The 27,453-nt window shown below is 34.7% G+C and overlaps 1 protein-coding gene across 9 annotated transcripts in view; it reads left to right on the forward strand.

The window, feature by feature from the left end:
• Window positions 1-27,453, forward strand: part of bru1 (bruno 1) — a 247,314-nt gene that overhangs the window by 47,987 nt on the left and 171,874 nt on the right. For 4 of the 9 annotated variants that reach the window (XM_066404794.1, XM_066404797.1, XM_066404799.1 and 1 more), the window contains exon 1: window positions 24,585-24,711. The exons of 4 other annotated variants lie outside the window; for them this stretch is intronic. The gene's annotated coding sequence lies outside the window, so the exon portion shown is untranslated. Of the gene's footprint in view, window positions 1-24,584; window positions 24,712-27,453 lie in introns of those variants that run through there. One more of the 9 variants, XM_066404795.1, reaches the window with a different exon arrangement.

Consider the following 27,453-nt stretch of genomic DNA (forward strand, 5'->3'; position numbering starts at 1 on the left):
CGAGCATTTTTGATACCTATTTTAGTTTGTTATTTTTGGCTCCGTTCGAATACATTCCGATATGTATAATTGAGTTGCAGAAACATACCGATCGGATCTATTTTTGTATGACCTTTAATTTCTGGTATTTTATGTCTAATTTAGCAGGGACCCTGGGTAGTTGTTGAGCACAAATACTGTTGTTTTATGCACCCAGCATTCGAAAATTTATACTTGAAAACTAAACACATTCAAGCACTAAACAACCAATCCATCAGACCATCAGATGCTACTCACATCTTTTGAATTTGGTAGTGATATTCTACTTCCTTGAGCATCAATCCATAGGGTCAAATTCTCAAAATACCCCCGGCGCTTTTGCTCAAGTTTTCCCTGACCTTGCTCGTAATAACGTGTCGTTAATTCGAGTTCTCCTTTCGAAGGATCTGCAACCCCAATAAAGGGCAAAAGTTTAAATTTATTGCAAATAATGCTTGATAAAACAACATTCTTTCGCCATCATATACGCTGCTTTTAAGGCTTCGTTACGCCATGGCTTTGTCAATTTTCATCGAAAAATTTCAAGGAACTTTATATTAGATAGCGCGGAGCGCACTTAGAGGATCCTCTATAACTAAAACATTCCTCGTACAAGTTAACAAAGGATTAAACTTTAACAATCCCCCTTCGTAACAAATCTTCAAACAAAGTTACGGAGGGAGAAATGCTCCCCATTAAAAGTTGCCCAATTAGTTTTCAGTTTTCGAGTATGATATTTTAGTAAGGTAAGCAGTTACGAAGTCCAGGTTTTGTTATCACAGGGAGATGCGATATATCATTGTGTCGATAGTCTAAAAATAGAACCACGTTCCGTTCATATTTACAGTGTCAGGAAAGGGTATTGTCCATTCTAGGAGGATTCTATATTCATATGAACTTTTCTGCACAAAATGACTCGAGCATTCACGCCCTGAAATTTGGCAAAGGAACTTCTGGACACCATGTACAAGAAAATCACATTTATCACGAGGTTTGATAAAAACGCTACAATTCTCAAACCATTTGAAGTTGAGAATGGAATGAATCAATAAGATGTAAAACAGATTAAATCAGATCAAAAGCAAACTATATCTAATATTTTTAAAACCTTTTAGAGGAGACATAGCAGCCTTTAACCTGTACCTGCCCAAACAAACGAGCTAAAACAATCTTTCTTCTAAGCAAATATTGCCGAAGAAAATGCTTGGATAACTGATCCCAAAAGAACGGCGTTTCTGTTAACTCAGCACCAAGAAATATAAAATTTCAAAATTGATTTTAATTCCGTCTAGATCATTGTAAATGTTTATCAATATATTTATTGAGACTTTGTTTTAAAATCTGGCCTTTTACAAATAGAAAAAATTATTTTTTTAACACCAGATGGCTTCAAAAACCAAACTTGAAATAGTCTGTTACACTCTAGTTTTAGTATCCAATTTTGCAAGTTAAGTCGGGTTAATTACCTGAACTGAGGCGTTCAAAGAATTGAACTTATAAAGAACATAATTATCTTAATTTAGGAACACAGCTGTTAATTGCCGAAAACTTCATGATGAGAATTTTAATTATTGATCTGATAAGTTTGTTTGCTCTTGCTGGACCGAAAATCCTTAAGGATTTATGTAGTTTCGATGAATGTAAATCTATTCGGGTGACTACGTTAGAGAAAGTTTCAGTCAATATAGCTGCATTTTGCAGTTTTATTTTGCGTACTGAAGTGTCGTTTACATCCCCTTTCAGCCTTGTATGGTATCTTTAACATTTCCTGACAATTTCCGAAAGGAAGAAAGCTCCTAATTTCTTCTTTACCGCGTGTCAAATTTTGAAAACCGAGATTTCGGAAATCCATAAACCAAAATGTTACCTCAAATTACTTGTCTCAATTCCCTTTTTATGAGTACTGCATTGAAATGTAATATATCATTCAATTTCTGAAATGCGGAGTTTCTTAGAGACGAATTTTCGTCATTTTTAAATTTCCTTTAAAGTAGAAGTTTCCGAATCAAGATTTGCTCATGAAGGAATCATTTATGAAACGTGACTAGTGGCAGTGTTTTTGCATTCGTAAACACGTAAATTTTCAAGTCCCAGTAAACGGCGCCATTAATTCGTACCAATAACAACGTTCAAAGTAGTTGAATTTTTTGGCGACAGTAACAATGCAATTACTGGCTCCAATGAAACATGTATGTGAACTTTGCTTTACACTGATTTTCCAAAGACTTCGGAATTTCAATTGAGATATTTAGGTTCAATGTCGCATCCGTAACAATGAAAAAACGTCATATTAAACATGTCGAAACTTTTTTGACTATTTACAATATACCGGTTTTCGCCAGTTCTAAACTTTAAAAGACGATATCTCTGAAATAAGAGCAAGATCCTTCGCGTCAGTTAGGGCTTCTTTTTGGTCGCATTCCATCACGTCGTATCGTCATGGAACACCCCAGACGCAAACTAAGAGTAAAAAGAGAACAAATAATCAATGGGTCATCATGCAGTAAGTGAACTTTTTAGATACTTCTGGGAGGAAATATTAGGCTCAAGAAGATATTTCAATACCGAGATTGGACCACTCAGTCAAAACAACTCTCATTTTGTGCACCTGGTTTGCAATACGTCTGGTATGTCATGATGAAGGCAATTGAAAATCTTAGATAAAACACGAAAAAAATCATTCTTACTCTCACATATTTGTATAGAATCCCCCATGTTCCATAGAAGTGGGTAAAGCACTTACAAGCAGATAAGCTTACTGTATTGTGCGATCCCTAATTACGTTGTGACATTTGTCTTCCTTAAATTGTGAAATCATCAAGATTCTTATGGGGTTCCAAGGAAAATGTTCAGTGGTGAACAAGATCTTTAATGTCTTTACTAATCTCATTGATATTATGAGGCTGTGACTACTAAATAATGAAAATGGAATGCCAACCTAAACTAATACATTATTATTTTTTATTTCTTTGTCCAGGGCAACCACTCGTTTAGTTTACTTCAATTTAGCAAGGGCTTCTCAAAGTTTTTGTGTCTAAGGTTAAACTTCAGGTGTACCTGGTGGGTTTCTTTTTTTTAGAGCTTTTCTCAAACAACAATAGTGCACATTACTAATCTTAAAGCAGTTTAACTTTCCGTCCAGCCTGTTACGCCAATTTCATATGTTTAGAAATGCTTTTTTTGGCTAGTGAAAAAATCTAATACCTATTTATGAACAATTATTTATTAATTACCTAATTAATTATTAATAATACAGCTATTCAAAAAACTCTCCATTGTTATTTATCCATGTTTTGCATCGCTTCAAAACTGAAATTATAGTTTTTCCAATTGAACGCTCATCGATAATATCGAAAGCATTCTCAACCGTTTCTCTAAGAGCTTCACTGATTCATATTTTTTCTACAAACTTCGTTTTTTATTGCTCTTCATAGAAAAAAATAACACTCGGTAATATTCCGCTTTTCCAGTTTTGAAAAATTCATTTCAAAAACTTATACACATTTAATAATTCCTAAATGTAAAAAATTCTTATCAAAGCAATTCAAAAACTTAAATTTATATCTGACTTAAATGATGGGAGCTGTCAGTGTCAAATAACTAATGAATCAATATAAACGATTTTATTGCCAATTATCTTAAAATTGCAATATCGGATAAAAAAAGGCTGTAAGACCGTTATTTTGAAAAATAACTATTTATTTATTGGTATCACTTTAAAGCTTGGAAAAATATTGGGTTGTTCGGTAATTAATGTCATATTTTTTATGTTTTTTCAAAGTGAATATATTTATATTAATAATAAATTTTAATCAATGATGTAGTGGCCATCTTGTTGGATGACCTTTTGCCATCTTTCGGCAAGTTGGAAAATTCCGCGTTCGAAAAAGCCTTGATTTTTAGAAGTAAAAAATTTATTTAACTCATTTTTAACGGCTTGATCAGAATAATAACAGCTGTCAAAAAATCTGATTAGTCTATCTTTTTCAGGACAAAATTATCTATAATACAATATATAATAATATTCGTATTTATATAATTTTTCTAGATCCAATAATTACACAGCTAGATGGGTTAAGAGAAATCAACAAAATTTGGTTTTTGCTAAATATCTATAATAAACCATGGATTTTTCCAAGAAACCAAAAATGGATTTAAATTGGTTCTCTAAAGCTGCAATTCTTTCCCCATTTAACGGAGTTCGTAACTCTGCTAGTTTCCAAGATACCTTCACTAATCATGAAAAAAACTCATCATGTATACAGTGTCTTATCTTTAAAATTTACAGTTTTCGAGTTATTTCGAAAATTTCGAAATTTTGCAAATGCTGCAAGACTATCCGCTGTGAATTTCGAAATCGGTCTTTCAGGGCTAAGACAAGAGTTACGTTTTGACATATTTGAATTTGAGAAAAAGCTTTGCACAACTATCAAAATACGCCTCCGAAATTGTATGATTTCAAATGTCAATAATTTGCTTATTTGAAATGGAATGTCCCAATTATTTCCAAGGCATCATGTTCAGAACTCAAAAATCTGGAACTTTTATTGACGCGACCCTATCCCTAAACCCAACCGTTTCTTAACTTTCGAAAATTGTTTCTTTTCGTGGATCAAGTCCAAATGTTGATAATAACGTCATGAATAACATTAGCCAATTTTGATATTTGATAAAAAAAACAACGCTGATTTGAAAGCTTTTTGTAATACATTTTAAGATTAGAAAAGTAAATGTTCGAATTCTAATCCTCCCTCATTCACACATACGGCCGCTCTTCCTAACCATTCGTCGTTTAAAGTCTTCTTTATTGTATTTGGTTCAATTAATGTGCAGGCGTACATAGTTCTTCCTTGAAGCTCCTAAAGAATTGTGACAGGATTAGATGTTCCGCAAACTTTATTTTTTAAACAAATTCACAAAAAATAGTCCATAGGTATCAGATCGGGTGAACACGCAGGCCATAATATTGGGCCATGATTGCCAATCCACTAGTCGTGAACAACTTCATGAAGGAATCTTTTGATTTGTCTTGCATTGTGTGTCGGACAATCATTAAATTGAAAGTACATTCCGCATTGTGTCGTAAGGGTGTTCCAAAAATATCGGAAGAGTTTTGTGGAAAAACCGCAAAAACCTATCACCATTAAGGTTTCCCACTAACCTTCACCAAACATTAATAGAGAAAATAATTTGGTGGTCAGTTTCATATACTACATGGGAATTTCTCTAGTCCAGGTTCGATAATTCCAGTGATCAATAGTCAATTGTTTGTGAATTTTACTTTATCACTCCACAAAATAAGACTTAAAAAATTAGGAATATCTGTTATGAGCGAGAAAGTTCAGTCGTTGTTCTTCATCACTTAGGTATAAAGCATGGACGTGATGTGCTCGATATGGCTTTAAGTTGTAATGATAAAGAACACGGTGAATTATCGTCTTACTTATTCCAAGTACTTCCTGAGCTTGACAGACGGAAACATTTGGATTCTCATTAAAATAAAGCAAAATGTGTAATTCGTTATCCGAAATCCTTGTCTTCTTCCTTCTCAACTAAGGCCGAATATCGCGAACTGTTCCAATTGCATTAAATGATCTTACCACAGAGGCCAACGTTGGATAAATAGGTGTAGAACAATTGGGAAATTTTTCATGATACATACCGATACTTTTTTTCGTTCTTTTTCAAATTCAAAATAAATTTTAAGCATATCCTGTTTCTCTTTTTGGGAATAAATGATATTGCGAGGTATTTTGACAAATACAAAAATTAAACTGTACAAAAAATGTATTTTCGAATTATCGCCCTTTATCTTTTTTTTTATCAAATTTTAAAATTTGGTGACGTTATTCATGAGGTTATCATCAACATTTACATTTGACTCCTAAAAGGTAGCAATCTTCAGAACGGCTAGGTTTAGGGATAAGGTCATATTAAGAAAAGTTGTAGATTTTTGAATTCTAAATACGATGCCGTCGAGAAAATTTGGACATTCCATTTGAAATAAACAAGTTAATGATATTTGAGGTCATACAAATTCAAAAACGTATTTCGATAGTCATGGAAGACTTTTTCTCAAATTTAAAGACGTCAAAATGTGGCTTATTAAGTCCTCTCGTAACTCTAAAACGTCGATTCCAAAATTCGTAGTGGATAGGCGACAAGGGGAGGACATTTTTAAGTTCTACTATTCAAAGGGAGAGGGGCTTCCATTTGAACTTTTTTCCTAATGTCAAAAATGAAGAATGGGAGGTAAAAGAATAAAATTATATAAATTAATAAGGTTGAATATAATGGATTGACGATGTTCATAAATTTCTTGCAATATATGCAGACTTAATTAAAAATCTTGAGAGCCGTTAAAGATTCGAGTTTGTTTACAGAATTTTTTTTATGTAGAAAAATTCAGAGTATTAGATAGCAGATATTCTTTGAAACGTCAGCATGCTCTATTCATTTCCACTAATAATATTCAAACACTCCTATAGAAACGCTTTCAAATACGTAACGAAAAGTGTATAAATTGTGTTGTATGGACTATCTTAGTACTAATAATCTCTTAATAACTTCGCAAACGAACAAACTTGACAAGCGTTTACAACACCCAATTTCATGGCTTTCAGCGATCCACTTGGCAAATCATTTCGCTACACAGTCCAATAACCGCTTTTTTGCTCTCCTGGATGTTTACTTTCCAAGCACGCACTCTATTGATTAGAAATTTTCTTCCGCATATTACCCATCAACCCACGCTTGACAGAAAATGACGTTTCGGGGTTTCACACATGGGCGCCCGGCGAAAGAGCAGGTTATTTTCGGCGATGGTGCAAGTGTTCCAGTTCATTACGTTAATGGCGACGTTTTTGATTAAAATACTCGAACAAATGGGGTTTTAAGCTCGAAAAGATGGATGTTGTCTTTGGCTGATGGGCCGTGGTATCATCTCCCTAATTTGTTTCACAATTTAGGTTTCAAGTGCCCCGCTTGCCTTGTTTGCAAGAGCGATGTCTTCATAAGCAAAAACGGGATAGGATTTTGTCTTGAAATATTGTAGACACTATAGTGCCTTGAAACACTTTTAATCATGTCTTTTCGGTTAAGCAAAATGCCTTTGGTAAGAATCCATTAGGGAAAAAAAATTCAGAAGATTTCGGGTGTTCCCAACAGACCTCCTTCCGACTTCTTCATTGAAAGTTGACCACAACCCCCCGTGACATCTATTTATCAAACAAATGATCATAGTAAGTAGTACAGTAGTATATAATAGAAGGTCATAATATGTTCGGAAACAAAAATTCTCTCGCTTAGCCGAACACTGTTTCGCGTCACAGAGGCGTGCAAGAAAGAATCGCTTGCTTGAAAAATAAGTATTTTGTACAAATCTGTGGAAAGTTAAAGCGTGTGGAAAAGAAAGTTGAGGTCGAGAAGAATGAGAAGTAAGAATTGAAATCTCAAGTTGAAGATTTCGTTTTTGTGTTTTTCTTTCCAAGGAAAAGGCGCCACTGCACTTTCTCCGCCGACTTTACTTTATTATTAGTTAAATTCCAGACAACGACGCACATTTATTGCTTGCTCATCTCAACAACGACTTCTTAATTAAACTGTGACTGGTCGATTAACTGAGGTTTAATGTTATGCTTAGTAATCTCGTAAACGTAAAACGTAATTGGCTGTTGTTCCGTTGGATATCGCTCATCTTGGTAAATTTAATTTAATTTTAATTAGGAACAAGCAATTCGTAATATCGTTTCTGTTAGGCACTCTATAATCTGTATTTTTACGTGCGTGTGACCGAGCCAACGGTAATTACATTTTTTACTGGAGAGATTCTATCGTACCTACCTATTTATCTTCAAAATCTTTCTTAAGAAATCGATCGCCCTACGCACAAATTTCGGAGCCGTATATAGATTATTCCAACATTAAAAATATATCGCAATTAAAATCACATTAGGGGCATACTTCTTCCTAAAATTTTGTTCTTCTTCCTTTAATATTTCTAATAGTGAAGAAGTTATGCATCACTGCTCAAAATTGCCTTCCTTTCAAAACTAGAAAAATTTAAACTCTATTTGTACGAAGTTAAAAAAATTACTTAAATAAGGTAATAAAAAACTGTACTTATTTTTTGTTTAGATCTTTATAAATCTTTTATTATTAGAAACATCACAGTGAACGAAAATCCGAAATATTAAGAAAAAATATACATCGAATATCATTCAAATTATTATATTATTAAATTATTATATATTTAGGCAATAATCTATGTGGGGCTCTAAAATCTAGGTAAAAAAACTAGGTATATTTGGTTCACGTGGTATGCAATAATCATAGAATAATCATGGACTTTCACTAAAAATGTAAGGATATGATATGATTGAGAATGACAAAGAATATAAAGAGAAAAAAGTGATGAAGAATAGACCTACAATTAGATAAAAAAAATAAACCAAAAAAGTTGGGCAATACGTTTAGAAGTTATTTAGTGTCAAAGCTGGGGTATTAGTGGTGCGATAATATTGTCGAGAAGTTTACATGCAACACATCGATTAAATTAGAGAAATGTTGTACTACTATTATTTTACCGGTAATATTTTGTTAAAAAAATATTTTGCATCGTTGTTCTGAATTTAATGAAATTCTGATGAAAATGAATTTAATGAAATTCTGATGAACTTTCGTGTTTTTGCTTATTTATACCAAATGCCAATGTTTTTATAATAATTATTTATTTGATCGATGTCGAATTTTTTGCTTGCTACTTTTTATTGCCCTAAACACAATGAAGCAGATGACTCAAAAGTTGAAAATAAATCACTGAAAACTTCAGTGAATGCCATCAAATCCTTTGCTGATGAACCTTAAGTTCTAACCATTTAATCAAGTTGAAGAATATTATTGTATCCACCCTTTTTATTGCTTTCTCACAAATATATCTTATTAATAATCTGCAATTCAAACAAGGGACTGAGAGACAATGGCGATACCAAACAAGGAACTACAGAGATTTCGAGAGATACTTATGGTCCTGATACTACAAAAAAAACTATAAAACACTCTTCCCGAATTCAGCAGTTTCAATCTCAATATAAATGAGTTTGATATGCTAATCAGATGGTACTCATAGTTTTGAAGTGACAGATGAGGAAAATGAAGTAGAGCGATTAAAAAAAGAGGTTTAAGACTTTTAAATGAAAGTCTTACTTTATGATAAAGGAATAAAGGGTTTTTTGAAAATATTTCATTTTGGTTTTTCTAAAAAACCTGAACGGATAAAGCCGCTACATTTTCATTATTACGTTACTTACATAATTTTCTTCTTTTTTTCTGGTTCGTAGCTTCTATAGCTTCCCAGATCCCAATACATAGAAAGCCAATTTGTTACACACTGACACTCTTACCTTTAAAAATATATTTCAAACAGTACTATTTCTCTGTAACTATCTTTAACTGGTCTTGTAATTCACATCAATATCCTTGAATAAAGAACTTTCTAAAGGAAACATTGCCGTTTCAATTTGTTTGTCTTATGTCTCCAAAAACCATTTGTTTCAAACAGAACAAAGAAAAAATATATACACAGAACAGAGAAATAGAAACAATTTTGAATACAGGGTGGCACAAACTTCTGTTGACTGTTGATATCTCTAAATGTATTAAAAATTCAGAAAACGCTTCAAAATTATTATTCTTTTGTACTCTAAAGGTAATTTTATGCAATTCCTATAGAGCATAATGTATATAGCTTTTTAGAAAAGGAAAATGGGGTGCAAATCGCTTTTCTTTATCATAAACCATGTGGCGATTATTCTAAATCCCTAAAATGAAAAATATATAATATTTCAAACGTCGTTATCTTCAAATCTCTTAAAGAAAAATCGAAATAGGACATGCTTCATAGGAATTGCACATCATTACTCCTAAAGTGCAAAAAACTATTTACCCCTACAATAGAACATAAATAATGTTAGTGTTTCATTCTACAGGTGAATGAGGGATGAAAACAGCAGCTGTATGAAAAGAAAATGGTTAATTTCATATGGCTATTTATTAGACTTAAGAAAGACCTTGATGTTATTTGTCGCTATAAACTCAGATTGTGCTTAAAACTTATACGCAAGAAGCCAGGGGTATAATGATATTTTCCGTTCTTATTCACGTATAAAAGATCACGATGCAATTACGGCATTAGCCGCCGAGCGTCTGGCATAACTCCGTAAAGTATGACACACATTAAATAAACTCGAAACGTCAGTTTTCTCTTTTCGCCGACTAAATTTACTGCTTCGCAGTGCAAATAATAAAGAAAAACGTCGCTTCGCCCTTTCTCGCGATTAATTCAAACCGCTTACATAAGCAATTAAGCGTACAAATCTGGGCGACAAAGCGCTGCAGGAAGGGCATCATTCTTGCCTGTCTAAAAGGCCGACTACAAGGACGAAGAACGTCTGTTTGCACGCACGCCGACACTTTATTCCTTTAGGAAGAGGCATTTTAGGAACATTATTGCGAGATTTCTGTATTTTCTCGTTGAGTTTTTTGCATATATGTAAGCAATGTGGTGTGTTTAACCTAAACTAACCTAGTAACCAAGACTCAATCTCTTCATTAACCTGACGGTTAATCATAATTTTCGGCTAAATTAAAGAAGCTGAAAGAACACTCCCTTGAGGTTTCATAGGATAATACGTAGGAGTTCGTTCTTCGTTTGGCGCGAGTACCATCCTCGTGAATATATTTTACGTGATTACGTGACTTTCAGGCAGTGAATTTGTAAGTACTTTACAATTCATTTATTGTACTACTAAACAATACACGAAAGTAATATTAACTTAATAATTCACTCTCGGATTGTTTGTTATAAGGTCAGAAGAAGGCGCACGACGTAGCTGAAGAACTCACAGTGTCTTGGTTGTGATGTTGACGCACTAAGAGATTAGAGATGAGAGGGCGATTCCTAAATTTCTTAATATTAAATATTAAAGCTAAGGGACGGCGCTCATAGGCGTACCCTTAACTTAAGAGGCAATTGTCGGCTTCTCGGCTACTCATCGTGTTAACGCGCAACGTCTAGATGAATAGCCGATTGGACCTTCATCGTCCAGGCCGGCTGAGCGGCACTTAAATTGGATCGACATTATAGATCCTACAAAGCATATTGTTGGGGAATCCCAGTCATAAAGCAGCCCCCATATGGGGATGGTAGACGCTAAACGCTGGGAATTCCTTAAATATACGTGACTATTACTGAACAACTGGTGGAAAGAATCCAGTAATTGTTCGAAAACAAGGGTACAACTTGCTAAATGCACGGGCGTAGCATCGAGTACATTAATCGAGGAAACATGATTTAACATAGGTCTACTACAGTCTTAACAAATACAGTGTGTCCAGAATATGGATGTGCGCCATTTATATCTCGTAAGCGATAATAGATATAAACTTGATTCCATGAGAAAAACGTTGTGGATTCAAGGGAGCAATGTTACGATTCAAACCGATCTCCATAATTATTTTTAGTTTTCAGTTATTTAAAAAAAAATAATATTTTTTAAATTTATATTAAAATTTTTTCTCGAGTTATGGCAAGAGGTGGGCTCTGTAGTATGCGCTTGGAATATCCTTAGCTAGCCCATTCTCCAAACATCACCCCATTGGACTTTTTTGGTTACATCAAAAATCACGTTTGTCGACATACTCCGACATATACAGCGTGTCAGTTTCAAAACGAACCACCCTCGATATTTCGCCTCCTATAGAAAATATGTAAATATGCAAAAATAAGCCGATTTTATTTTCAAGGAGGACATTCTTTAAATCAGTTTTCTATTAACTTGCTTGCATCCTCTAACGGGACTGAAAACAACCACAAAAATCTTAAATGAGAAAGAGAGTTGAGGTATATCTTATTTGAAAGGTTTTTCAATTACCTTTCCAAATGTACCTTTTTTTCATTGAGAGATTTTTGAAAAATCATGTCCAAATCGTAAACAAGCTTAAATACTAACAGTATTATAGAAAATTGTTCATTACTGTTTTAGCATTCAAAATGTTGTCCCTTATTTTTTAAACGTTCTTAAAAAGTGTTTTCAAATTCCACTCTAATATTCACAAAAACTTCTACTTGAATTTCCCTACACGCAACTGTGATTCTTTTCTTTAGCCCTTTCAAAACTGGGCTTTGTAAACATAGGTGATTATTTTGGTTTTTATTTGTTTATATGTATTTTATATTGTTTATATGTATTTGTAAATGCATTTAATTAAATATTCTATTTATAGAAAAAAATTATAAGAATAAGACTGTTCGATTAAAAAAGGACGATAGTATTCTTAAGTTTCTTGTTAAATTATTATTTATTATTGTAAATTTTGTTTCACGCGTTAAAGGCTGGTAATGGAGTTTTACAAGATCTTCATTTCCAACAAGATAGAGCCCCACCACACTATTTTCTTTCTGTTAGACAGTGGTTATATGACAGGTTTCCTGGCACATAGATTGGTGAATGAGAACCAATAAAGTGGCCACCGCCAGAATTACAGCTGCGTGTAGGGAAGTTCAAGTAGAAGTTTTTGTGAATGTTAGAATGGATTTTGAAAACAGATTTTATTATTGTTTAGAAAGTAATTAACAATATGGTGAACACTTAAAACATTGATAAACAATTTTTTTACCATACAATTGATACCTAAGATTGTTTACGGTTTGGACATGATTTTTCGAAAACCTCTCAATAAAAAAAATATGTACATTTGGAAAGGTAATTGAAAAATTTTTCAAATGATGTATAACTCAACCCCCTTTCCTATTTAAGATTTTAGTTATTGTTTCCACCCCAGCTAGAGGGTGCATGTAATTTAATAGAAAACCAACTTAAAAAATGTCCCCCTTGAAAATAAAATTGACGTATTTTTGCATATTTATATACTTTCTATAAAGACCGAAATATCGAAGGTGATTCGTTTTCCAATTGACACACTGTATAACCCTACGATACAATTTGCAATATTTTATAATTCATCAATTAGTAAGACATTTCTCATAAAATCAATTACCTTTCGTCATTTCACAGAATCACTAATTATTATACAAGCAGAGCTTAAAGAATATAATAGCGGGAAGCTCAATCTCTTTAAACACTCCTCTAATGGAAATGATGTGGTCACAAGTGCTGACACTCAGACAATCCCTTCTGTTTACCTTGGCTGCGCTCTTTCGTCTCCAGCCAAGTGCAATCAGAGGCCACAGGGGTGTACGTTAATTGAAACTTGATTTGTTGAAATTGACACAATGCAGTTGCAAGTCAGGAGCCATGGCTCAATCGGGAATTGAAATTAGGCCATTGTCTACGAATGAGTCAATTGGTCTCGGTTTAATCCCCTTATGGGATTCAGCGAAGGATTTCCGGTTTCAAAAGTAGAATTACGAGTTTCATTCGGTTGATTAGGATTTGCCAGAAAACAAATGCTGATACGTAATTAAATGTGATGGATCGTGAATGTATCATTTCAAATTTGCGTGTGAACCTGTGAATACGAGTATCCATGCATTCCGTGATTACAGCATTGTTAAATGCCTTCATCGCAAAATGTAAACTAGCAAAATTTACACCCTACTTTACTAGATATATGGATGTGGGGATATCTGACCTAGACCATTGTCACACCTTTTTATCCACAAATATAAATTTTTTATTAAAGAGGAAAACTAGACACCGCCACGTCACTACAAATCAATTCTGCCTTCATCAAGGAATTTATTTGCAGTTGATATGTGAGAAAAAACGCAAAAAATAAGCTGAGTTCTATCATCACTATGATATATATCAATATTGTTGTTTCGAGCAGGATTGCTAATAAATGACGATGGAGGACGGGTCGATTTGATTAATTTAAGATGAGGGTGTTAATGAAATTTCACACTAAGCGAAACCATTTGCAATAGTGAAACTAGCCATATACTGAGAAGATTAAGGTCTATTACTACTTTATGCCTCATTCCAGCTCTGCGTTTAATTAACTCGAGCACCCCGAAGAGCGGCTTCGGTTCTATTAGATTTCGTCAGTTTGGTTCATCTTGAGTCAACCAAACGCAGGTAGAAATCGGGAATGGCGATGGAAAGAATGTTGCTCCTGCAGGAAAATATTTACCAATGCCATCTTCTGTATCTTTTTTGCTATATCTCGGCCAAATTTTTATGTGCACGTGGCCGGCCTAGAATTGCGCACAGTGAAGATGAATACAATATAGTCGTAGAAAAAATCTGAGAAGATTAAAGTCTATTCTGAATTTATGCTTCATTCCGGAAATGCATTTAATTAACTCCAGCACCCCGAAGACCTGTTTCGATCCTATTAAATCTCGTCATTTCAGTTCTGGTTGATTGCTACCTGCGTTTGATTAACTCTAAATGAATCAGAGTCGTAATATACGCAATTTTTTCTTTCAAGTTTTTCTTACGACTATTGTTGCAGTCATAAAGGCGTAGAATGACTAAAAATGTTTATATAAATTTTCACGAGATTAAAAAACATATAGCCCAACTAAGTCTTGTTTAGCCGGTTGGAATGCTTGCTTCGGAAGGATAATGTATTCAAAAGCTGGAAATTTCTATATTGAGATAGATAATGAGATTATCGCAGATATCAATAATTTCTATTTCGACCAGCTTATGTTATGAAATACCTGAATATAAAACTAAAATATGTTTTATTTTATACTCCGCTGTTCTTATTTGGATAATTTTTAACATTTTACTTACCTCTAAAGATTTATTTAATTTATCCAAATTTACTTTGTGAATTGTGAGTTTCTCCCCTTAATTCAGCTGTCGAGCTTCCCTTGAAATTCGATTACAGATAATATTTCAAAAACAAATATAAGCGCCACCAAATTTTAATTAACTAATGCCAAACTCTATCCAAAATTTGAAAAACAAATTTGCTAAGTAACGTCGACAAAATAACTAGGTATCGTTATTAAGGGTTATTCTGATTTTTAGGTCAGTATATTTTTGAGGGTCAGGACACTTCTGCAATGTAAAAAATAAAGTACATATCTTAAGACATTTTTTTTTACTTATGAGTTTAAGTAAATTTTTATCGGGTTTTGTTTTAAAAATAACGGAAAATGGCGTTCACATGAAAAATAAATCCACTAAATTGCAATTTATTCTTAGAAAAAAATTTCACAGTTTACTGTTCATTTTCAAATTTGGGAAATCCAAAAAGGAAGAAACTTCTTAATTTCTTATTTTATATCAATATACTAAAATATACAAGTTTTTTTGAGCAAATTGACAGACTAGAGTAAAGTTAGGACTGAAAATTTTGCTTGTGCCAAGTTTCATAGCTGTAATTTTAAGAGAACAAAGTTCGACATATGGTTCAAACACCTAAAACCCTACGTTCTATTTTAAAAAATATGCACTATGTAGGTATAAGCCACGAAAAATTCAGCAAGATAAACAGGTAGGTGGCCAATCTGGTACTGTATGTACCATAGAAACTTGCCAAATCTTGTAGAATTTATCCAAAGGGTTTGCTCTTAATTAAAGAATTTAACCGAAATTTGAAAATGTTCATATAAAAATAAAGTTTAATTAAAAATTTATATTTGGTAGCACTGGACACAGGACAGCACTGCCCGGTCTTACGTGCATCTAACAGATTCCTCAATACTCGAAACTTTTACTTAAATTCAGTTTGAGCTGCACCGAGGTTCGCTACTGGGTGATCGTGCAACTTCGTTCGAACAATCGGAGACCCGAATGTAAAGGATACGATATCACAGGTATTATCAAATCTAATCGAATTTTAAAAGTACAATTTTTACCTGTTTTTAGCCAGGCACAATCTCGTACGAACACTCATTACGTTTCTATTTAATTAACCTTCAACTTCGCACAAACTTTTTCAAATTTTTGCCACGTTTTCATTCGAAATTTGATATTTTTCACGAGCAAACCGGGAGGATACTCGGAGACGCCATTAACACTGACAACCGAAGCGTTGTTGTTTTGTTTGCAAAGCCTTCTTCACAAAAAGCATCGCTGCCGTGATACGACGAAAGGACTAATTTTTGCAAAACTACTTGTCGATTTTTTTCCAGGAAACTCATAAAAATAGGACCTACATAGAATTTATTATTGGACTTTTGATTTATTATTTATTTCAATTGCGGAGCGCGAAACGAAAAGCACTCCGGGTCCTTCAAATCGAATTTAAATACTTCACATAATTATTATAGGTATACGAGGTGTCCCAAGTAAAGTGGAAGTTATGAGTATGATTACTGAAAGTTTTGAAGACCTGGAAAAACGCCACTCAAGGGGCAGTTGCCAATAATACATTACTGAGTTTCATAAAATTTACTCACATAATTTACATAGTCATAATTTATGAATTTCATGTCTTCGTGGAGAGGAATGACTTTCTGGCATGCTAGAGGAGGCCGAATAATATGAAACTTTATGTAAGAATGTCCGTACCACTTGTGCATTAAGCCTATCTGGTTGAACCTGGAACTACTACTTCAACCATTGGACCAACTTTGCAGGAGACATGCACTTTTGGAAAAATATTATTTATTTTGAAGAGTAATAGTAATTTGTCTTTCATCATGATTTATTTCCTTTTATGAAAAGTTTTAAAAAGCAAAAATTTACAAAGCCCAAGGTTCTAGAGCATTCACAGGACCCTGGAACACCCAAAAGATAAAGAGCATAATGGTGACATACTTATTCCCCTAGCATAACAAATATTCCTAGATTCACAGTGGTGCGCATATCGACAATTGAGGAGAACACTTTAAGAAATTTTAAATTAAAATGTCATCAATTTGCTATCACCAACAACAAGAACAAGAAGGATTTACAACTAACTCCAAAGAGAAAGTATTCTTTCCCGAGCCCATCTTTGAAAGGAAACTTTTCCAAAAGGCTTAAGCTGCAAAATGAGAAGATAACGAGTTTCTACGTAACGAGTTTAAGAATCTAATCCACTGCGCCGTGTCCGGTTCGTGCTCCAAAAGGTTTTTCTCTAATTATAATGTCGAGCCGTTTATCTTAATTAGGGACAGTGCAGTCGTTTTTCCTCCGACTTCAATCTCTCAGATAATCTTCCAACTTTAATTAATTTATGGGGGGATCTCTGCACTGCATATTATGGAGGATTTATCGGAGAATTGTTTGGGAAGATTTATTGGTTCGAAAACTGAAGTGACATTATAAAGTTGCCGCCGAGCGCAATTAGGCTAATGCTCGATTTGGAAATTGTTTTCTCAGTCAGATATCTTTATATTCTACATTGCGTCGTTGTAAATTATCTAGAACATTCTATTTGGGGAAACTGTCACGGCTACCTTTGCGTGTGTGAATGTGCCCCTTTATGAAAATGCCCGACGAGGCTTAATTCCTCATGAATAATTTCACAGTTTTCTCTAAATGCTTAGCGAGTATAATTAAAACGTAAATAGTGGGTTGCAAAGCCTATTCACGACATGAATGGGGTACATTTCCATTACCGTTTTTTTATGCTTATTGGTGTGACAAGAGACCCGCAATAAAACACCCTCCTGGATACCGCAACACGATAAACCATATGGATGCGCGCATGTAGATTACGACCACACAGCCATCATCTCCCTGGATTATCCATAAACAATTACCCGAAAACATTAATTTGACGTTAATCTTGATGGTCTAATAACAGCGTAAACGCTTTCGCTGTTATGGGGCCGGTGCTGTCCATTCGCCTTATCGATGCAGCAATTTAATGGTGCCATTAGCTGCGAAAAAACCATAAACACACACATATCGAATGGCGGAATCAATATTTGGACCCTCGTCAAATTCCTATTACGATATGGCCGCCGCTATTTATGCCATGGGTTTAAATTGGGATATACCAGAGCTGATTAAATTTCCAGCTTGGAATGGAATGGGCATGCGGCTTAAATATTTTTATCCCTTAGTGTCGATCGGTCGAATGAATTTTGAATGAGAAAGAGAGAGAAAGGTGAACGACAAGAATTAAGGACTTCATAATGGTATTAATTGATTTAACAATGATCAAATGCTAAAGGGAAGGAACAAAATCAGTTTTGAAAATTGCTGATTTAAGTCCATTGACTTACACCCAGTTTATAATTGTAACGTAAAAAAGCTTAGATCTTAAGAAATAAATAAATAAAGATATAAAATAATGAAGTCCATTTTCCACATGGCGTCGAGATATTTTTTGAAGACCACATTGTGTGATTTTCCCTAATCCAGCAAAAGACCAGTGGTGCAAATACATATATACAAAATTTGCACCCCACGAAGTCTCCAAATCGTCCAAATGTGGGAAAAATACTCAAATATATGTCAATTTTAACTTGAAGGGGGACCAAATCTTATCTTGGTTTCGAAGTAATTTCTGCATCCCTCTAGCGCCCAGAGCCACCACTTCGAAAACTTTAAATGGCTAGAAAGACCGAGTGACACATCAGTTTGCAGCCGCTTCCATTCTCTATGCAACCATGATTTTTTTTAAGTTTGGGCAATTGATTTTTCAGAATACTATCGAGATGACTGTATAAGGAAATAAAAGTGGTTATGAAAAAACCGTTCAATCCAACGGATGTATTACTCAAAATGTCCGCCACCAACTTTCATACAATAGAACAAATGAGTTTGAAAAGCTTCTCTAACGTTTTGCAACATTTCTGGCATGATCAAAGGGCACTCTGCGACGATTCGTTCTCGAAGTATTTGCAGAGATGCAGGTGATGTAGCATAAACCTTAGACGTTAAATGTCCCCAAAAAGGAAATCTAGAGGGGATTAAAAATTTCGAACATTAGTGCAGATAAGGTAACATTTTTTAGTCCGTTCCTATGAAAAAAAATTGTTTGCAATATGAACAAGAGTGTACCAGATTAACAATGTTGAAAATTTCAGTAAGTTTACAACAATTTCGTAATTCTGAACAACCAATTGCTCAAACTTGAAAAAAAAACATGATTGCATAGAGAATGGAAGCGGCTTCAAAATGATGTGTCACTCGGCTCCTCTTGCTATTTAAAGTTTTTGATGGCAAAAGTTGCGGGCGCTAGAGGGATGCAGAAATTATTTCGAAACCAAGATAAAATTTGGTCCCCTTCAAGTTAAAATTGACATATTTTAGCATTTTTCCTACATCTGAATGAAATCGAAGATTTCATAGGGCGCAAATTTCGATTAGGACACCCTGTATAGTTTCTTTAAATCTAGAAAAAGTGGGGTAAGTAAGTAACAATCTTTTTTACGAGGTATGTATACCGTCTATGGTGAAGCCGGGATCTAGGAACTGCTGATCTACGCAGATGAGCTCCCATATTTCAAGAAGCAGGGAGACCCGACTGGTGGAATCTAAAAGCTCATCATTCGGACTACTTTCGCCGTGTTTAACACTGGCCCGAGGGCGCTCGTCTAAGGGGTGTGAATCGGGGTTAAAATTTACAACGAGAAAATGGACCTAATTTTAAACGCGTTCTTGTCTGTCATGACCCACGAGGGTCCCGAAAAACTTCCTTCCATCGTGACCCTATAGAGCTTCGAGACAGAAAAAAAGCTATTGCAAGGATTCGTGCAACTCTTATTTATGTTGGGCAAATTATTTAATTTTGAATTTTTCAGATTTAACTGGAAAAAATGTGGTAATTTCACCACTATACACACTATACCTCTCGAAAGCGACCAAATTTGAAAATAATCCCAAATATGCTCTACGTGTGAATCAGACAGATTGGATGTAGTTATAAATTGCGGCGAATACTTAAATTTTAGTTGTCTGATGTTGCTTTAATTTACAGTTTTCCATAGGAGTTAGAAATTCCCGTGAATGAAATCTCCAAGTTTTCTCTATAAGTGACAGATTTCCGTGTTTTTCCTTGAAAAGTCGATTAGGAACAGTAAATCTCATTACAGCATTTCTCCCGAAATTCCAAACTAAAACTGATGTGGAGGTGCGCATGCTCACATAACAATGACTCACTTGGCTCGTTCGAGTGTCTACGTCACTTTCAATGAAACGTCAAGTAGGAAATACACTTACGTCAATTTGTAAATATTCAATTTTGATCGCTGATATTACAAAAATGCGGCCAAGACTCGGATAAAACTGGACGACGAATGAAAATTGGAAATGTTGCGAAGGTTTTCCAGGCTTTGTCAGCAAGTGCCGTGCCCTTTTTCGCAATGTTTCAAGCCAATGAAAGGTCTGTGGCGCGGTGCATTCGTTTGTATGTGTGGCTGCTTATATACAGTTAAAGTCACATACGATATACAGGGTATTCGGAAAGGTCATGTCATAAATTCTAAGGGTTATATAGAAAGCTAAAATAGAGCGAGTACTCCATATAAAAAAATTCCTAGCAGTCTTTGTTACCAAGTTATTCGCTCTCAAAGTAAAAAAGTAAGGTAAGTTGTTAAATATTACTCTCACGGCTACTGACTCCATTAGAAATTATCACCAACATGTTATTTCGTGTACAAAGGAGATGTTTAAAAAACTTTAAAAGATGTGTTGCAGTCTAAAGTGTTCGTATTGAACACTCTTGATCACTTTAACTGTAATACATACCATTTTTCATAATAAACTGTTATTTTATTTCATTTAAAATTTTGCCATCTGTGGTACATGTTGATAATAAAATGCGATCTTCTTAAAAACGGTATAAGATATCCATTAAAGCAAGCAAAAATTATACATTTTTTGAAAGAAAATTATGAAAAAATCAAGCTATGGAAACAAAATTGATTTCATTAACTCATAAAAAAATGAATGAGTTTAAATAAGAAATTTCAACTTCCCCTGTATAGGGAAGATGCAAGAAACATCTGTTTACTTATGAAAATAAGTACGACTATGAGGTATTTAAACCGCCCAACTTTCATTGTTAACATGATAATTATTTAAAAGTTAGAGCAAAAACAATTTTTTAACTTCTTACTTTGAGGGCGAATAACTTGGTAATGAAGGCCGCTAGGATTTTTTTATATGAAGTACTAGCATTATTTTTAATTTCTCTATAATCTCTGGAATTTGTGACATAACCTTTTCGGATACCCTGTATGTATAGTTCACAATGTATAGGTTCGAAATTCAGTGCTACCTTTGCCCTTTATTTATTTATGTTTTCTTAAATATTCTTCTTTTTGTCGATGTTCTCATCGTTATTCAATATCTTGTTTTTTAATTTTACTATTTTTCGGTTAGTTCAGGTTAGCGCGGGTACTTTTAGTGTGGACAAACGTGCTAATGGCGTTCGAGGTAATAGCTTGATCTTTGTAAGAGACTTGGCCTTCTTAGAAGTCTGAGAGATACTGTATTCCACAGTTTGATCCACACTTCGAAGTTTGAAATCGCAAAAAATATTTATGCAGTAGGGTCAGAGTAAGAGAGATCACGTTCTTATAATATCGGTGTCACGCAGTGTTTAACATCCACCCTCTATCAAAAAGGTGGATGAACTTCTTCAGTGTTTCGACATCACGAGGACCAACTACCAGTATCTCATTCCTTTAGACATCAAAATAAAGATTTTCATGTAAGTAGGCGAGTCAGAAATTGATACTGGGGCAACAACATTTGTTGTGGGACCTAATTTGATTGCATGTATGTCTAAAGAGAAGCTACGACAAACACTCTTTTTATCCTCAACCATTCACTCATTTTCTGAGCTTGGATCTAATGGAAGAGCTTGATATAAGGATCAATTTTATGAATAGGTTTCTAAGAATTAGGCATGAGGTTCTTTAACTTCATTCAGTGTATTTCTCAGAAGTGTCTAGAGAACTCTAATCATCAGCTATTTTGAAACGTTTTCTAAAATTCAAGAGCTTACTGCAGCTTAAGTCTCATCGCAAATTAACGGGGATATATACAGGGTGATTCATTGGGAATGGGACATGACGAAACCCAAGATAGAGGACATCAAAATATGATGATTGGACGTAACATGCCTTATATCAATGTTGCGCGTTTCAGAGTTACAGGGTGTTAAAAGTTAAAATTTTATTTTAAAATTCCTTAATAACTTTTTGTGTTTTCATAGCATCAACACCAAAATCGGTGTACTTAGGTTTTGTAAGATGCCAAATAAGGATTTTGATCTAATTTTTACGAAATTTCTAGAGGGCGCTAGTTACAATCCACCGCTTCGGTATATTTGGTCATATTTTTTTATAAGTGCAACTAAGGTTAAATTTTATTTAATATATTGGAAGAGCGTCTATTTTTATGTAAAAAAGGTATTCCTGTTTAATCTCGATATCTCTCTTCGTTTACGAGATTTTTACCTATAAGCTAATTCGTGTCGTGCTATTTCAAATCCTCAAAAACGGAGGTGGCTGTGATTCACTTGCATAGCAACGCATCACTTAGCAATTGTTACTTTAGCTTGTCAAAGTAATTAGACTCTTTTCTTGTCATTTGCTCTTTTTAAGTAAAAAATAGTAATTTAAAAGTAAAAATGCCAAGGCATAATGACTTTTCCTTTAGTGAGATACACGATATGATTTGTGTTTTTGCTCAAATGCATTTTAACGGTCGTGCTACAGCACGTAGTTATTTTGAATTATATCCCAACCGACAACAACCCAATCACAAATTATTCAGAAACCTGTACAATCGTTTGGGAGAAACAGGCTCTTTTCGCCCTCAAAGCCAAAACAATGATGGTTGAAGGACTATCCCGGTTGAATAGGAAGAGGAAATTTTAGTACGAATTGCTGAAAATAAAACATTAAGTACACGCCGGTTAAGTGCAACGATGGGAATGAGTCAATCGTCTGTCTGGAGAATTTTACATAAAGAAAAATTCCATCCATATCATTTAACACCTGTTCAAAATTTGCTCGCTGAAGACCGTTCTGCTCGCTTAAGATTTGCTCGATTTTTGCAAGAGAAACAAAACGAAGATCCAAATTTTTTGAACAAAATTTTATTTACTGACGAGGCAACTTTCACACGCCGTGGAATTTTCAGTTGGAAAAATAACCATTTATGGGATTCTGAGAATACAAATGCTGTACGAGAAATACATTTCCAACACGAATTTAAGATAAACATTTGGTGTGGTGTAATAGGTGACTTTTTTATTGGTCCTTTCGAACTTCCAGCCAATTTAAATGGCCTTCGGTATTTAAATTTTTTGCAAGGACAACTTAACGAACTTCTCGAAGATGTTCCATTATATTTACGTCAAAATATGTGGTTCATGCAAGACGGAGCGGCTCCACATTTTTCTCTCCAAGTGCGCCAACATTTGAACAATGTTTTTCCACATCGATAGATCGGTCGTGGAAGTGAATTTCCGTGGCCTGCAAGAAGTCCATACCTCAACCCATTGGACAGCAGCTGATGAAATCAAGAATAACGTCGATATGCAATTTAGAATAAAAAGATCTTTGAGAAAAAGGTTAATTAAGTGCATTGAGGTGGAAGGTGGTCAGTTTGAACAGCTGCTTAAATAAAACTTATTTTTCATTTGTTAATGGCTTTTCATTTGTTTAATGCGGCAAAATATTTATTTGAAAATTAATAAAACCGACTTGAAATGGAACGACACGAATTAGCTTATAGGTAAAAATCTCGTAAACGAAGAGAGATATCGGGATTGAACAAGAATACCTTTTTTGCGTAAAAATAGACGCTCTTTCAATATATTGAATAAAATTTGACCTTAGTTGCACTCATAAAAAAATATTACCAAATATACCGAAGCGGTGGGTTGTAACTAGCGCCCTCTAGAAATTTCGTAAAAATTAGATCAAAATCCTTATTTGGCATCTTACAAAACCTAAGTACACCGATTTTGGTGTTGATGCTATGAAAACACAAAAAGTTATTAAGGAATTTTAAAATAAAATTTTAACTTTTAACACCCTGTAACTCTGAAACGCGCAATATTGATATAAGACATGCTGCGTCCAATCGTCATATTTTGATGTCCCATATCTCGGGTTTCGCCATGTCCCATTCCCAATGAATCACCCTGTATAGATGTCCAATCATAGAGATATTTTGCAATAACTTGTGATAGTTCCATGGAAACGCAGGAATTGCCCAATCGCGGCTCAATTTGAACATTTCCATAGAAACAGGTGGCAAAGCAATCAGAACTCTGATATATTGGCACTTAGGAATTGTCCCTTAGTTATGCATTAGTATTATCAGAAAGGAAACTGATATTTGACGTCGTATGATGATGGGCGGCAAAGTACACATTATCAGCCCTGTAAGCAAATTGAAGAAAGCCCACATTAAATAAGAAATTAATTTCAGTCCTAATTCACTTGAGAATTTAAAAGAACAATTTCCTAAAGGTCCTTCATGATGTATCACTTTTCTCTCAGACCAACTGATACCATCGTTAAACCGTTGCCACCCAACCACCCCCAGCGATTGTCCCAATCACCCATCAATCTTGCGATTGTCTCGGGGGGAGACGGAAGACATCGGCACGTTGTCCAACTGTAGAGGGCGCCCGGGCAGCCGCCAAATTGAATTGGCGGCGTCGGTTGGCGTCCCCCCAGTGCAGTGCAAGGCGTCCGGACGGCCGGTCGGTTCGGTATGTGCGTCGCGATGCCGGGGCCGACGCCGGACCGAACGCGGACGATCATGCGACGACAACAACGACGGCCCAGACGGCTTTATTCATTACTATGTCCATATCGATGACAAACAGCATCAATGCATTTGTTGTTGCGTCTTAATGGCGTCGATGTGCGGTTGTTCTGTTTGCTGGGGGGTTAATTGACGAAGGCTTGAATTTTGGGTTCCATCGGCTCCGACTCAACTGGTTAAGGGGTTGGTTGGATTTTTCTTGCGGTCGCTAAAAGGCCAATTGAAAATGGTTCTGCATTCTACATGAAAGTTCGTTATATTCATGAGAATATTGCTGATGGTGATAACAAAAAGTTTGGTGTGATTCTCAAAAACTCCCTTAGAAACTTCCAAGCTAGTGAATTGGAAGCATCAGCGCGAATTTAGAGAACTACACGAAAATGAAGGTTTTGTGAAGTGGGATGTTAGCAAGTTTGAGCAATGTTCGTTAGATGAGGTTTATGAAAAATTGCTTCGAACAAGTTGCTCAATCTTGGCTTAAATGTGACTCTCTGAACCTACTCCTCATCTAATACAACACAACTATTGGAGAGTTAGGCGTCCCATGATGGATCTCTTTCTATCTTCAATATTTTTCCACTATTTTTTGCACATTGGCCTGATTTTAAAAATATCTATCGCTTTCTTTTTATTTCATTTTTACAATTCTGCAACGAGAATGCCGGATGCCGACGGCCATTAAATCTTTGTATTATTGGCATCGTCAAAAACTTCAATTAATATTTTTGTTAGTTCAGATTAGATCTGATGAATTATTGACATTATCAATTAAAATAGGGAATTTAAAAATTAAAAAATTGAATGCCGAAAGAAGCATCACTCTTACAATGCAATATGGAGAAACCTAAAATCTCAACTATTGCAATTCCAGAAAATTCTCATTTTTTCAGCTCGTCAGGACATTTTATTTAATACATTTCTATCTATGTCATTACTGTTAACATCCGTTTTATTCCGGCTTTCGAAAGACTTAAGCGTCTTTGAAGGACGTTAACAATCTAGGGAATGACTCAGAATCGTTGTCAATCGGATGACTCGTATTTAATCCCCAACTAATTCAAAGTTCTTCATTCATTGCATCTCTTCTACTAAAATTATCCTAAACCACCATTTGGGTCTGGTGCTGAAGACGCTGTTGAGATTGGTGGAATTTCTATTGAAGTATTGTTTAAGGTTACAATAAAAAACAGGAAACAATAATTTTGGATATTCTTGGAGTTCAGAGAGGTAAATGAGTAAAAACCAGAGGTGCAACATAAAGACTGTCAGACAGTCAGAGAGACAATCCAGACTAACCCCGCGTCCTAACGGAAACCTTGCTCTAGAACCACAAAGAGCATCATTTGCCATATTTTTTCTTGGATTGGTCCACAAGAAAATGTTTTAAATTCAAGATTTTCCTTAATGAATTTCCTATGTCCACTTGTCAGGACTTAAGAAAAAATGTCAGGGAAGCCTTTTTTACTTTAAACGTTTAACATTGCTTACGATCCTACGCTCAAGCTGGACTTTACGGAATTTTTATCCTAGACCCTCATGTTGCTTTCTGGCAATTAAATAAACGAAAATTCGTTTTTCTCTTGTTTACTATGCGCCTTGTGAATATATAGGATGTTTAGAATTATCGTGAATATAAAATTTTTTAAATGTTTAACCTACAATTAACGACCATCCTGAGGTGCCATTAGATGAGGAACTGGTTGAGTTAATATATTAATTTCTCGTAGTCAAGCCCGATGATCATGAATATTTTGCAAGTAAATGTGGCGAAAGTGCTTAACATTGGCTTAATAAGAATTTTCCAAACTGCATTGTTTTTGCTTAATTTTTGTTTTATTTCGATTCTTTGTAGCTGTGCCACAATTAAAGCAAGATATCTGTCGAAATCTCTACTTCAACGCCCAATAAACAAAAATAAAATAAAACAATATTGATTAAATTATTTAACTTAAATGTATGTGTAAGCCTATAATGCGAATCAATAGTAAACTGACCAGAGGTAAATTCTGATGCGTGGTTTCGAAACCACACACCTCAATCTAATTTTGGATCAATAGCGGGAAAATTCTAAAGCTGACAAAGGGGGATAAGTTTGTAATTGCGTACGACATATCGGATATCCCATTTTTATGCTCGCATTAAACAAGTTTTCGTTATTATTTGAGTTAGAGCATTGATTATACGTAGATATAGGAAAAGTCTTGAAGAATCATAACTCGGAGAATTTAAATGAGGCTCTTAAAGCTTAGAAAATGAAAAAAACTACCCTCAACTATTGATATATGATTTTAAATCTGAATTGGCAACGTTTCGCCCTTGGCGGCCATCTTCAGGTGACTTTTTGCAATAAAGCCTTGTATCCCGCTATCAAAAAAATTATGCCGATTTTTTTCCCACGTGTTACATTTTTTAATATCTTAACTAACAATAATTTAAATCCCTTAAATGCGGTCGTTAATTATTTTCACTGATGAATCCAGAAATACAATTTTTACAATATTCATATATGACCTGAAGAAACCTACATGAAGTTCATGAAGGTCGTTTTCGACCCCAGTTTTAAGTAAATGTTTGGTTTGGAAATGTGGATGACTGACTAACTGGATCCATGTTTCTATCAGAGTTATGTACAAGGGAGGTGTATCGAAATTTTTTGGAACAAACTCTGTCTTTTTAGTGCATGCGCCTTTGGCGATAAGAAATTAATCAGGTTAATTAATATTTAACAGTAACTTATTAAGATCGCTGGGTTGGTAGATGCGCTCCTTGCTTACGGCCTACT

This window comes from Euwallacea similis, chromosome 36, assembly GCF_039881205.1.
Source record: "Euwallacea similis isolate ESF13 chromosome 36, ESF131.1, whole genome shotgun sequence".
Lineage (NCBI taxonomy): Eukaryota > Metazoa > Arthropoda > Insecta > Coleoptera > Curculionidae > Euwallacea > Euwallacea similis.